Raw genomic sequence first — 14,399 nt, forward strand, 5'->3', positions numbered from 1 at the left:
GCTCCGTACACCTCGTACACACGCGGCGCCGCTTCGTACACACCCGGCGCCGCTCCGTACACCTCGTACACTCGCGGCGCCGCTCCGTACACCTCGTACACTCGCGGCTCCGCTCCGTACACCTCGTACACTCGCGGCTCCGCTCCGTACACCTCGTACACACGCGGCTCCGCTCCGTACACCTCGTACACACGCGGCTCCGCTCCGTACACCTCGTACACTCGCGGCTCTGCTCCGTACACCTCGTACACTCGCGGCTCTGCTCCGTACACTCGCGGCTCTGCTCCGTACACCTTGTATACAGGCGGCTCCGCTCCGTACACCTCGTACACTCGCGGCTCCGCTCCGTACACCTCGTACACTCGCGGCTCCGCTCTGTACACCTCGTACACACGCGGCTCTGCTACATCCACACTGTAAACCCCTCCTGACCCCACACATAAACTTCAGCTCATCCAGCACCATGACAACCAGCACAGCAGAGTCCTGCATCCACTGAGGCCCCTGATCATGTGACCCCTGACTCCTCCCCTCCTGTGACCTCATCACAGGTCCTGTGCGCACAGAACAGCCATATATGTGGTGGCGGCTCTGCAGGTGGAGGTATGTGGAGACCCCATTACTGGGCGCAGGGGGCATTAACCCCTTCAGCACCGAGACTATTTTAGGGTCTTCTGTTGCCCCTTTATAAGAATCATACGGTTTTTATTCTGTTTCCTGTAATAGATACATACGACCCAACTATGGAGACAGGAAGGGAGGAAACGTATTGTTCTCATAGTACAGGACCCCTTTACTGCCCCACAGTATAATGCCCCCATTATGCCCCTTATGCAGGATGTATAATGCCCCCCACAGTGTAATGCCCCCATTATGCCCCTTATGCAGGATGTATGATGCCCCCACACAGTGTAATGCCCCCATTATACCCCTTATGCAGTATAATACCCCCATTATGCCCCTTATGCAGTACCTCTTGAAGCTCATCAAGAGAATGCCAAGAGTGTGCAAAGCAGTCATCAAAGCAAAAGGTGGCTACTTTGAAGAACCTAGAATATAAGACATATTTTCAGTTGTTTCACACTTTTTTGTTAAGTATATAATTCCACATGTGTTAATTCATAGTTTTGATGCCTTCAGTGTGAATGTACAATTTTCATAGTCATGAAAATACAGAAAAATCTTTAAATGAGAAGGTGTGTCCAAACTTTTGGTCTGTACTGTACATATATAGTTATGATATTTTTTGCCCTTTTGAGGTTGGGGGCCCAAGTACAGCTATTCCTGTGGGACCTGTGATTTCTATCTACGTCGATATATGTATGTATATATATATATATATATATATATATATATATATATATATATATATATATATATAGGATAATGGCGTATAATAAAGTTGTTATGGGTGTGACTTAACTAACATTGTGCAGTCAGGTCATTGACAACATTATGACAGCTGACACCCTGTAGTATCGGCCCCGGACGTTTTTGCGACCGATTGGGACCAATGAACCCCTTAAATACCGCTGTCAATCGCGACAGCAGTATTTAAATTGTTACAAGGGAGTCACAAGACCCCCTTTGTAGCCATCGGACCCCCGCGATGAGAATTGCTGGTCCCGATGGTTACCATGGTACCCTGACTTCATGTGATGACCCCAGGGTACAGTGGCCTGTGAGATCTAGCTATAAGCTGACTATTCTCATACACTGCAGTACACGAGTACTGCAGTGTATGAGACCAGTGATAAAAATAAAAATTATACATGTCCCACAGTGAAAAAAGGTGAAATTAAGTATGTAAAAAACACAAAAACACATCACGAAAAGCCGTTTCGCCATTTAAAACGCAGCGATTGTGATGCAACACCGTTTCGCGGACACCGTAAAAATAAAAAAAAAGGACCACAAAAACATCGCTTATTGATCATACTGACTAGCGATCAAAAAGTTATGTAAAAAGAAAAATGGTAAAAATGAAAACACCAAACTGCAAAAAACAAGCCCTAATATAACTAATAGCCCTAATATAGCTCATTCGGCTAAAAAAATAAAAAAGTTTCAACTCTCAGAAAATGGCGATGCCAAAACAAATTCATTTTTGTAAAATATTTTTAGTCTGTAAAAATAGCAAAGCACAAAAAATATAAATCTGGTATTGCTGTAATCGCACCGACCCGACAAACAAATCGGTCTGATCACTTTTACTGCACAGCGAATGGCACAAAAAATATAGAAAAAATTACTGTATTGCTGGTTTGTGTTCATTTTAGGTCTGAAAAATCAGCATAAAAAGCGATAAAAAAATATGTGCAAAATGGTACCAAAAAAAATCTGCCACTCGACCCGCAAACAATAATCCATCTTACAGCTGTTTGCCCCAAAAAAAAAAAAGTTACGTGTGTTTTAGTCTAATATTTATGGAGCGTTAAAAGGTAACTTATTGGACGCTGCCTCTGGCCCGGCCTAATAGACTTTCGTACATTGCAGGCCCAGACACCATTATTAGGCATTTAAGTATCGTAGTAACTAGGCATCCCCATACTATCGAGTACTTGGGGAAGAGGGGCATTGACCGAACTCTGTCACACCTTCTTAGATGCCATGTTTGCTTTTGACAGCAACAAGTGGTTAGACTGCCAGGGTTGGTGTAGCAGCCGTACCTGTGCCATCCCTGCGGGGTACATCTGTTCTGGTGCTCAAAAGAGTTAATTTCCTTTAAAACAAATGTTTAACTTGTTAAAAAGCAACAAAATGTGTCTTGTGCTTTTTGCAGGTTTTTTTTCTTATTACAAGAATTGTTGGTGCCAATTTTCTTTTGAAACATTTTAATATCTGAGAAAAAAAGGTCAGTAAAGTCCGCTCAGTCTCAGCCTCGCTCAGATCCAGCCAGAGCAGCCTGGTTCATGAATCAGAAAATAGGAGGAATGACCCATCGTATCAGGCTTTGAACTTGAATAAAACATAGCTTTTATTGAGCCATTAAAAAATGCTGCTACCACCATAATAAGTCTTAGTGCACACAAGGATCACAGCTGTCTCGACCTATGCGTTTCGACGTGCAGTCTTAATCATGGTCTGTCTGAACTGTGGACTAGTGAGCATATAAAGGTAGGTTGTAATTAAAGATAATAGTTATGTGCTCACTAGTCTCTGTGGTCAGTATGATTACCATAGACAAAAGGGAAATAAAAATGTTAGTGACACATTATTATTATCCTCTAAAATTAATATCATTGACATGTAGAAAAAATAAAAATATTTGTGATACAAATCTAGAATAAATATAAAAACTAGCGATATACCATGTCCAAGGTGTGAACAAAACTGTCATTAATATTGTAGTATTAGATCCAGCCTGAGATTGAAAAATCTCAAGAATTAATAATCTGCTGGGATTTTACAACTCTGGAAATGTATGTGAAAAGGGAGATGATGCCAAGGGGATTAAGGATAAAATAAGTGGCCGCAGCCCTGTATGATGAGACATTTCACACAGAGTGGAACTGCATCCTTAGCGATTGTTCATTGAAGTTGATGGGATTAATCCTGAAATATGAGGAGCTGGAATTTACAAAAAGTAAAACAGAAATAAAAATTATCCAATCCTCATTGGAAACGTTTGTGCACAACAAGGATTTCACTAGCCATAATGACAAACTGAAAGCTAGTTTAGCGATGATAGAAGATTTTATTATCAACATTAAAAAAACAAAATTCAGGCATGATAGTGAGGATTACTCACAGAACAAAGTGTATGATTGGAATAAAGGTCCATTTTCTATCCTAGAAAAGCGTCCCTACAAACATACAACAAAACCTGCCAAAGTCAGTTTCAAGGGTATGGAGGTTTCTACAGATTTTTCTTCTACCTTTCCTACATCAGATGAACATTCAGATTCCTCAGTAAGCTCGGCAAGTGAAAATCAGCAATTTATGACCAGCGGAAGTATCCAGCAAAATACAGGGTGGGCCATTTATATGGATACACCTAAATTAAATGGGAATGGTTGGTGATATCAACTTCCTGTTTGTGGCACATTAGTATAAGGGAAGGGGAAAACTTTTCCAGGTGGGTGGTGACCATGCCGGCCATTTTGAAGTCGGCCATTTTGGATCCAACTTTATTTTTTTCAATGGGAAGAGGGTCATGTGACTCATCAAACCTATTGAGAATTTCATAAGAAAAACAATGGTGTGCTTGGTTTTAACGTACCTTTATTCTTTCATGAGTTTTTCACAAGTTTATGACCACTTATAAAATGTTTTCAAAGTGCTGCCCATTGTGTTGTCAATGCAACCCTCTTCTCCCACTCTTGACACACTGATAGCAACACCACAGAAAAAATGCTAGCACAGGCTTCCAGTATTCGTTGTTTCAGATCTTGCACATTTCATATCTTCACAGCATAGACAATTGCCTTCAGATGACCCCAAAGATAAAAGTCTAAGAGGGTCAGATCGGGAGACCTTGGTGGCCATTCAACTGGCCCACGTCGACCAATCCACTTTCCAGGAAACTGTTCATGTACGAATGCTCAGACCTGACACCCATAATGTGGTGGTGCACCATCTTGTTGGAAAAACTCAGGGAACGTGCCATCTTCAGTTCATAAAGAGGGCAACACATCATCATGTAGCAATTTCAGATATCCAGTGGCAATGAGGTTGACATTGATGAAGAATGGTCCCACTATCTTTGTACCCCCATATACCACACCATACCATCAAGATACGAGATGTGCAGCATCTGAAACAACAGATACTGGAAGCCTGTGCTAGCATTTCTTCTGTGGTGTTGCGATCAGTGGAAGAGGGTTGCATTCACAATCCAACACAATGGGCAGCACTTTGAACACATTTTATAAGTGGTCACAAACTTGTAAAAAACTCATGAAAGAATAAAGTTACATTAAAACCAAGCACACCATTGTTTTCCTTATGATATTCTCAATAAGTTTGATGTCACATGACCCTTTTCCCATTGGAAAAAATAAAGTTGGATCCAAAATGGCCAACTTCAAAATGGCCACCACGGTCACCACCCATCTGGAAAAGTTTTCCCCCTCCCATATACTAATGTGCCACAAACAGGAAGTTATCACCAACTGTTCCCATTTAATTTAGGTGTATCCATATAAATGGCCCACTCTGTACATCTACTAGCATGCCAAAAAACGGAGGAAGGGGGCGCCGCAAACACAAGTGGAAACAGATATACCACCTGGAACAGAAACCACCGCTATTAGAGCTACCGATTTGGAGTTTGTCCAGTTTTGTGTTATCAGAGGAACAATTATCACTTTTAGTAAAAGGCCTAAGTTTTGCCCCTACCAATGAGTTTGATGTATTTAGAGCAATTTTGGCTGTTAATAGACTGGCGCAGAACCTTACTGTCAAATGTCATTTTGATAGCTCTGATAATGATGTTGAAAATATTACTGATGTTGCAACAGTTAATTCTGATATTACTCCTAACAAATCTTTTTCAGAACAAAAGGTTTTATTACAATTGAAATCATTGGAGAGGGAATCTATGAAGTCTGATACCTCTCTGAATAGTCTGTTTCATAGGGGAAATCCATCCTTTAATCCACTTCAATCACGTTCCATGGTTTTAGACCACTTTCAGGATCTTATTGAAAAGGATTTGGTTTCTCTAAAAAAATGAAATCATTTATAGGGGAAATAAAAATAACAAACTAGCTAGGAAAGAAAAAATTGCGCTGAGGGAACTCAAAACTAATATGAATTTCACAGTGCGACAAGAAGACAAGTGGGCACAATAGTGGTATTACATTCTATTTAGCTCAAGCTCAATGTGATTGATTTAAGAAACAAGAAACACTGATGTGTATTTGGAACTAATCAGAGACCTCAATATGGAATTATATATATTGCTACAAGAAGGTTTGAGTACAGGAGACTTGGATAAAAAAACTGGCGGAACAGCTCTGTGTGGAACAACCTTTCATACCTATATATCATTCATTTCCTAAGATCCACAAAAACATATTTCCACCACCACTCAGACCAATAGTAGTGGGCTTAGGTTCCATGGGACAGAGACTGGGTGTGTGGATAGATTTCTATCTTCAACCACTAGTGCACGAAATTCCCAGCTACATTAGGGACTCTAAATTTGTGGCTACTGTATTTGAAGATTTTTCTCTAGCAAGAAAATTATCACTGACTATTATGCGATGTTATACACACGTGGTCAAAATTGTTGGTAACCCTCGTTTAATGAAAGAAAAACCCCAAAAGGTGACAGAAATAACTTGAATTTGACAAAAGTAATAATTAATTAAAAATCTTTGAAGTGATTTGAATACCGGGGAGATCTATATATGTCTTATTTTTTAATAAGGCTTGGCTTATTGTGAAGGCTACATAGGTATTCCTGTGGGGAATATTACTGCAGGGGGTTAATTATCCCTGATAAAATGCTGCTATAAGGGAATCTGCAATGCACTTTATTGTCAGGCCCCCAAATTGGGGAGGCCTGTGAGGCCCTATATGCTGTGTCCTGGAGATATATCCTTTAAAATACCAATTAGGATTATTCATTCCTCTGAGTGAGGTGGATGTATCAACTTAAGTAGGGGATCTATGGTGCCCCATTGTTATTATAGAGTGTCTATTTCTATGCTTTGTGGACAAAAGTGTACTATTCCCTTTATGTATTGTGCTATGGTGATCCTGTCTGGATACGTCCATTCTTCTCTTATTAGGTATTTCTGGGTTGTATTAATGGATTTTCAAGACACCCTCACAGAGTGAATAATAGATTGGGGTGATTTATATATACAGGTTCGGATCACATGCCTATATTTTAGGTCTTTTTCTTGTTACTAAGTATTTGTTGTGAGACTCTTAATAGTTTTAAACGCCAATATTAAAGGTTATTTTTTAATGGGTATTTATTGTAAAAAGGTTTCTAGGCTACCCACGTTATTTATCGATTTTTGTAAATTCAGTGTAACATTCTCTACAACTTATAGTCCGCAGTATAACAAAGTGGTGTCCATTATAAAGAAATACATACAATGTTACACCAGGATCCGGGGCTTAATAATATTCTTACCAAGGATATTCGGTTTGTGGCTGTGGTACCATCCTGTCCCCCAGTCTTTTCCTGAGTGAGGAGCATAGGCATTCTCAATCTACTACCTGGTTAAACCTTAGTGTTTTTTTCAAATGCGGAGCGAGCTGCTGTAAAGCGTGTTCACACACAGTGACAAAGGATACGTTTACCTCACTGCATAATAATCGTATACACAAAATACATGACTTTATTAATTGCAGCACACTCTGGGTTATATACCTTGTTGAATGTATTACATGTAAGATCCAATACATTGGTTGTACTACCGGCCCTTTAATACTACGGGTTAGAGGACACATATCTGATGCGGTTAATCCTTTGGCCACAAATATTTCAGCAGCGTCAACACACTTCCGAACGTTCCATAAATGGGAAGTTTCAGCACTGAAATTTCAAGGCATAGAAAGAGTGTATAGACCTATCCGGGGGGAGACCATAGACGCAAACTGCTAAATAGGGAGCCATATTGGATTTTTATGTTAGAAACCCGAGTACCCTTTGGATTGAATCTCAGGCAGGATCTAATACTACAATATTAATGACAGTTTTGTTTACACCTTGGACATGGTACATCGCTAGTTTTTATATTTATTCTATATTTGAATCACAAATATTTTTATTTTTTCTACATGTCAATGATATTAATTTTAGAGGATAATAATATGTGTCACTAACGTTTTTATTTCCCTTTTGTCTATGCTAATCATACTGACCACAGAGACTAGTGAGCACATGATAACTATTATCTTTAATTACAACCTACCTTTATATGCTCACTAGTCCACAGTTCAGACAGACCATGATTAAGACTGCAAGTCGAAACGCATAGGTCGAGACAGCTGTGATCCTTGTGTGCACTAAGACTTATTATGGTGGTAGCAGCATTTTTTAATGGCTCAATAAAAGCTATGTGTTATTCAAGTTTATATCCTGATACGCTGGATCATTCCTCCTTTTTTTCTGATTTTAATATCTGCTTTTTTATGGAGTTTTTCTTGTAATATAGGAAAGCCTAAGGCCAAAAATAAACCCCATAATACACTGTACATGGAGACTTTGGTATCAAATAACTCCTGTCGTTGTGTTCTTACAAACAAGCTTTTATAAATGCCTCAAACTTCTGAGTGTGAATCAGACCTGAGATCTAACGTGATAGAAGATGACAGTCCGGTAAAGACGGGAAACATATAGACGGCCGGTGGTGATGTAGTCAGTGACTGACTCTGGCCAAATACGTTTATAGAGCTGTAGTAGACGATGAAGATTTCGTCTTCATCATAAAGTAGTTATTTCTCATGTCACGTGTAATGAATATCTCCTGCAGTATTGCTAATACCGATTCCAGTGTCGGTAAATGAGATGAGAATTAGCAATAAGGAAGATGAGTCTATGAGAAAGGTATTCACTTGCAGATTCTGAGGAAGAACTGCTTGTTGTCTGTGGCCTAAAATATATAGGTTTTATTAGTAGATGTAAAGAAGAAAACTAGATACTGTAAAACATAAATCTCCTCAAATGTTTCCCTTATTATCTCCAGTAATTGTATTATTACACAGGGTTTTTATGACGTTACATCTGCTCAACTTCTCATTTAGGTCTCTATAATATCGGATCCTCTCAGTGAAGATCTTCTATATAAGAGAATTTTCCTGATTTACCCATCAGAGATGAATATGGACACAGACAAGATGGCGGAGAGGATATTACACCTCACCCTAGAGATCCTCTTCCGGCTTACTGGAGAGGTGAGAGATTCTGATGACGTCACATTACATCATTCTTATCTATGGGAATAACAGATGGACAGAACTGGAGAGGTGAGGACTCTGGAAATATCTGTAGTGAGATTTCTGAATGTGTCTCTCCATAATCAGGATTACACAGTAGTGAAGAAGACCTCTAGTGGGCGCTGTCAGGACCCTTTGTCTGAGGGATGGCGAAGAACCCTGAGCCCAATCGCGGAGCTTCCACCTCACCCCCTGATAGATGAGGACATCAATGACCAGAAGATCCTAGATCTCACCTACAAGATGATTGAGCTGCTGACTGGAGAGGTGACACTGCTAGGAATGAGGATGCTGGATCATTTTATAGTAAAGCTATGAAGGGATTGGGGGTATAACTCTATCATTGTGTGTGTCAGGTTCCTATAAGATGTCAGGATGTCGCTGTCTATTTCTCCATGGAGGAGTGGGAGTATTTAGAAGGACACAAAGATCTGTACAAGGACATCAAGATGAAGGTTCCTCAGCCCCTCACATCACCAGGTAATAGACAGAACTCAATACACACGGCCTATAATTGTCTATATGTAAAGAATGAATTCAGTCCCTGTATGTGCTTCCTCTAGATCTATCCTGTAAGAGGACAACACCAGAGCGATGTCCCTGTCCTCTTCTTCCACAGGACTGTAAACAAGAAGATCCCAATATTCCTCAGGATCATCAGGTAGATGGAGAGAAGGTGTCATGAGATCTCCACTATGATGTGTAGACGGCTGTGATGGTCTTGTGTTCGGTCTTGTTTTATCCACCAGAATTATATGGTTTATACTTGTATAATGAGAATGATGGAGATGGCTGGATTAGAGCTGATCGCTAGTGATGAGCGAGTGTATTCGTTACTATTCGCACAGATAGTACTTTATTCGGGTTACTTGTTATTCTGCGAGTATTTGTGTACTCGCCTTGCTATATTCGGATGTCTCGCCCTGCAGTTTTGGCGCCTCCTTGTCAGCCACTAATGTTCTGTATTGGGAGGATTCAAAGAATCTGTGATCCCGTTTATTTTGCTTAGCATTTTATATTGTTTTGAGTATATCTAATAGCCAATCAACTCTACAGCCATACTACAATACTATAGGCTAGCTGATGTTAGTACAATTATTACGGAAAACACATATATGGTCATATTATCATTGTTAGTTTGAAGCACTATGGAAATTTTACAAGGTCAAACCTGGCCTAAACAAGTTAGATAACAGAGTGTCCGACAAAATGTTCTCTTGAGAAAAGGTTAGTGTGAGATAAGTTCTATGGGAAGAGAAAGCAAGAATGTATGTTATGCAAGGAGTGATAATAACATGATTTTAAAGCGAGCAGACAAAATGGAGTTGCTCTAGCACGAGTATCAATATGTCCTCTACACTAGCAGGTTCCAACATAGAACAACCCTAATCCTTAGTGCATGGGTTTTAAAGGACTTGTGGCAAGAGCCACTGGAAAACCCGGGTTGGAGGGAGGAGGCCGCCCCGCTGCCTCCTGTGACCTCCTCCCAGAAATGAAGGCCCTGCCAGGTTTTTACTAATCTGCCTTAGATAGATAGCCTGACTAGGTCCATGCTCACCTTCATTCCTGCATTGCAGCTGCAAGTGTGTCCGTGACTGCAATGCACTCCAATGGTTTTAATAGGTCTCTGTGCACATTCTGGGGGAGATATAACGTCCCTCGTATACGATCCCAGTCACTGCCTCACATATCCCCCCCTCTGTTCAAACTTGTGGGGTTGAACATTTGCCATCATACAGGGTGCCCAGGACAGGGCATCCGTGTTTCCCTGCGACTTCCCAGGGCGATGTTCTACAGAAAAACTGAAATTTTGCAGTGACAGGAACCACCTGGTGACTCGCGCATTCCTCTCCTTGGCATTTCTCATCCATGCCAAGGGTGAGTGGTCCGTCACCAAGCGGAACTGACGCCCGAGTAAATAATAACGTAGCGATTCCAAGGCCCACTTAATAGCCAAACACTCCTTCTCTACCACGCTATAGATTTTCTCTGCCGGGACAAGTTTTCTACTCAAGTAGGTGACCGGGTGCTCTTCACCATTCACTTTTTGTGACAATACCGCTCCTAGGCCTACCTCCGAGGCATCTGTCTGTACAATGAAGGTTTCCTTGAAGTTGGGGCTAATGAGGACCGGCTGTCCCCACAGGGCCAACTTCATGGACTGAAAAGCTTCTTCTGCCTTAGGGTTCCACTGAACCATTACCGATTTTTTTTTTCCCCTTTCAACAGATCAGTCAGGGCCGCCTTTCGCCCAGCAAAATTAGGTATCAACTGGCGGTAATACCCCAGGATGCCAAGGAACGCCCTCACCTGCTTTGTACTTGACGGTTTAGGCCAGTTTTTTATGGCCTCAACTTTATTGATTTGGGGCTTAATAGCTCCTCTTCCTATCACATACCCCAAATATCGGGCTTCCTCTAGCCCTATCGCACATTTTTTTTTATTTGCCGTTAACCCCGCAGTTCTGAGAGAATCCAGAACCGCTTGTACCTGGGATAGGTGCGTATGCCAGTCAGTGCTAAAGATGATAATGTCATCTAAATACGCGGACGCGTACTCCTGATGAGGCTTTAGCACTATGTCCATCAATCTCTGGAACGTAGCCGGGGCCCATGTAACCCAAAAGGTAAGACTACATAGTGGTATAGACCTTTCCGGAGTTACGAAGGCGGTTTTTTCCTTTGCCGAATCTGTGAGAGGTACCTGCCAGTAAACCTTGGTGAGATCGAGCGTGGTAAAGTACTGGGCCTGCCCCAGTCTCTCAATCAGCTCGTCCACCCTGGGCATTGGATAGAGGTCAAATTTTGACACTTCATTTAATTTCCGAAAATCGTTACAGAAGCGTAACAATCAGTCTGGTTTTGGAATCAGTATGATGGGGCTAGCCCACTCACTCCGTGACTCCTCTATGACGCCTAACTGAAGCATTTGTTTTACCTCAGTCGTAATGGCTTGCCTCCGGGCTTCGGGTACCCGGTACGGTCTCATTCGCACCCTTACCCCAGGTTCGGTGACAATGTCATGTTGGATCACCGTAGTCCAACCCGGTAGCTCTGAGAACACGTCGGTATTGTGCTGCACCATTGAGCGAACCTCCCGTCGCTGCTGTTTAGTGAGGGCCTCACTTATCCTGACCTCCCCCTCGGACGCTTCCCTGGCTGAAGGTAGAGAACTCTCTGGCGATATGCCCGGGGTGACGTCTGAAATGAAACACTCTCTGTCTTTCCAAGGTTTCAGCAGGTTTACATGGTAAAGCTGCTCCGGTTTCCTTCTTCCGGGCTGATACACCCGGTAATTTACCTCCCCCACTTTTTCTCGAACCTCATATGGCCCTTGCCACTTGGCCATGAGTTTACTCTCGGTTGTGGGTACCAGAACTAACACCCGATCGCCCTTGTTAAAAGACCTGACTCTGGCCCTTTTATTATATGTGCGCTTCTGGGCTGCCTGGGCATCTAACAGATGTTCTTTCACAATGGGCATGACCGCCGCGATCTGGTCCTGCATACTAGCCACGTGTTCAATTATACTCCTATGTAGAGTCGGCTCTTGTTCCCATGTCTCTTTGGCTATGTCCAACAGACCCCTAGGGTGTCTACTGTACAATAACTCAAAGGGAGAGAATCCTGTGGAAGCCTGGGGTACCTCACGGACGGCGAACATCAGATAGGGTAGCAACATGTCCCAATCCCTCTCGTCCTTAGAAACCACCTTTTTTAACATGGACTTGAGGGTTTTATTGAACCGTTCTACTAGCCCGTCGGTTTGAGGGTGGTACACCGAGGTGCGCAGTTGTTTAATTTTTAGCAATTTACACAGTTCCCTTGTCACTTTGGACATAAAAGGGGTCCCTTGATCCGTCAGGATCTCCTTAGGTAGTCCAAGGCGACAGAACATAGCAAACAGCTCCCGTGCAATCAGTTTTGCTGAGGTGTGGCGTAGTGGTATAGCCTCCAGGTACCGGGTGACATAGTCGATGACCACCAGTATATGTTGGTGGCCACGGGCGGATTTTACAATGGGCCCTACAAAGTCCATTGCAATCCGTTCAAAAGGTACCTCTATCATTGGCAGGGGTACCAAGGGGCTACGGAAACTTGCGGTGGGTGTGGTCAACTGACATTCGGGGCAAGATTCGCAGTACCTTCTAAACTCCGCGTAAACCCCAGGCCAAAAGAACCGCGGTAAGATACCTTCTAGCGTCTTTTTTTACCCCTATGTGTCCACCCAGCAGGTGTGAGGGTGCCATCTCCAGAATCGCCCGACAGTACGACTGAGGTGCCACTAACTGTTCCACAACCTCGTCCCTGATCTTATTTATCCTATAGAGCAACTCACCGTTGATTACCATGCGTGGAAATACAGTATCTGCATCGGGCCGTTGAGCTATGCCATTTACCTCTACCACCCTTTCCCGCGTCTGAGCCAGGGTGGGATCCTGTAGCTGAGCCGTCCCAAATGTGGCCCGGGACCCTTCCAGCTCAGGGATCGATGGGATCTCCTCGACCTCTCCTGCCAGCACCTCTAAGGGAAAGCTATCGGGGTCACACTCTGTCCCTAGGTTGGACACCCCTACGGCAGGTTCCCCTGACTCCGTTTCATCGGGTATAACGCCTGTAATACATTTTACCGGGGGAGAGTGGATTTTGTTTTTCCACAGAGTCCAGAACAGGGGCAAGTCTCTTCCCAACACAGTCCCATAGGGAAGAGTTTTTACTACCCCTACCACATGTTTTATTTCTCCACACGGCGTGGACAAGGCTACCTCCTCAGTTGGGTACTCTCGGAGGTCCCCATGGATACACACAACCCCGACGGGCCGTCCACTGGGGTTGTCTCCTGCCACCAGCGACCAATGTACCAAAGTCACAAGGCTCCCTGAGTCCAGGAGGGCCTCCGTGGGGTACCCATTAACCAGTACCTTGCATAGTTGGAGTTCATTGTCCCTGGGGTCGACGCTCGCTGTGCAGACGGTCTGGGCATACATTGATACCCGGCGGCTATATCCGCAGTCCATGGGTTCCGTAGTCAGGGGGCAATTAGCAACCACATGTCCGGGACCTTACACCACCAGCACCTAAGGGTGGAGGTACTGTTAGGTCTGAAGACTGTTTGGGAGGGAACCAGTCTCCTCCCACTCTCACTCCGAGGTTCCCATTCAGCACGGGTACGGTGCTGACTATCCCCAGCAGAGGGATGCGGCCCCTTTCCTGACTCTTGGGTTGGCAGGGATCGGCGTGACAGCCGCAAGGGGGCAGATTCCCGGATAAAGTCCTGAGTGGTCGAGTAGCGCTCGATCAAGCTGACCACCTGGTCGAGTGTGCCGGGGTCCCCTTGCCCCATCCAGTGTTGGATAGCGGCTGGCAGAGTCCTCACCAGCTGGTCAATCACCACCCTCTCCACCATCTGGGCTGGAGTCAAAGTCTCAGGCTGGAGCCACCTCTTTACCAGCTGCAGGAGGTCATAAGTCTGGGACCGTGCGGGTCAGTCTCCACATA

At 43.4% G+C, this 14,399-nt stretch overlaps 1 pseudogene; it reads left to right on the forward strand.

The window, feature by feature from the left end:
* The first annotated feature begins 542 nt into the window (after positions 1–542).
* LOC141178574 (uncharacterized) overlaps positions 543–14,399 on the forward strand; it is an 86,633-nt pseudogene continuing 72,776 nt past the window's right edge.

The sequence above is a fragment of the Phyllobates terribilis genome, unplaced genomic scaffold (assembly GCF_046119375.1).
Source record: "Phyllobates terribilis strain yellow unplaced genomic scaffold, ASM4611937v1 Scaffold_29__1_contigs__length_15306474, whole genome shotgun sequence".
Classification (NCBI taxonomy): Eukaryota; Metazoa; Chordata; class Amphibia; order Anura; family Dendrobatidae; genus Phyllobates; species Phyllobates terribilis.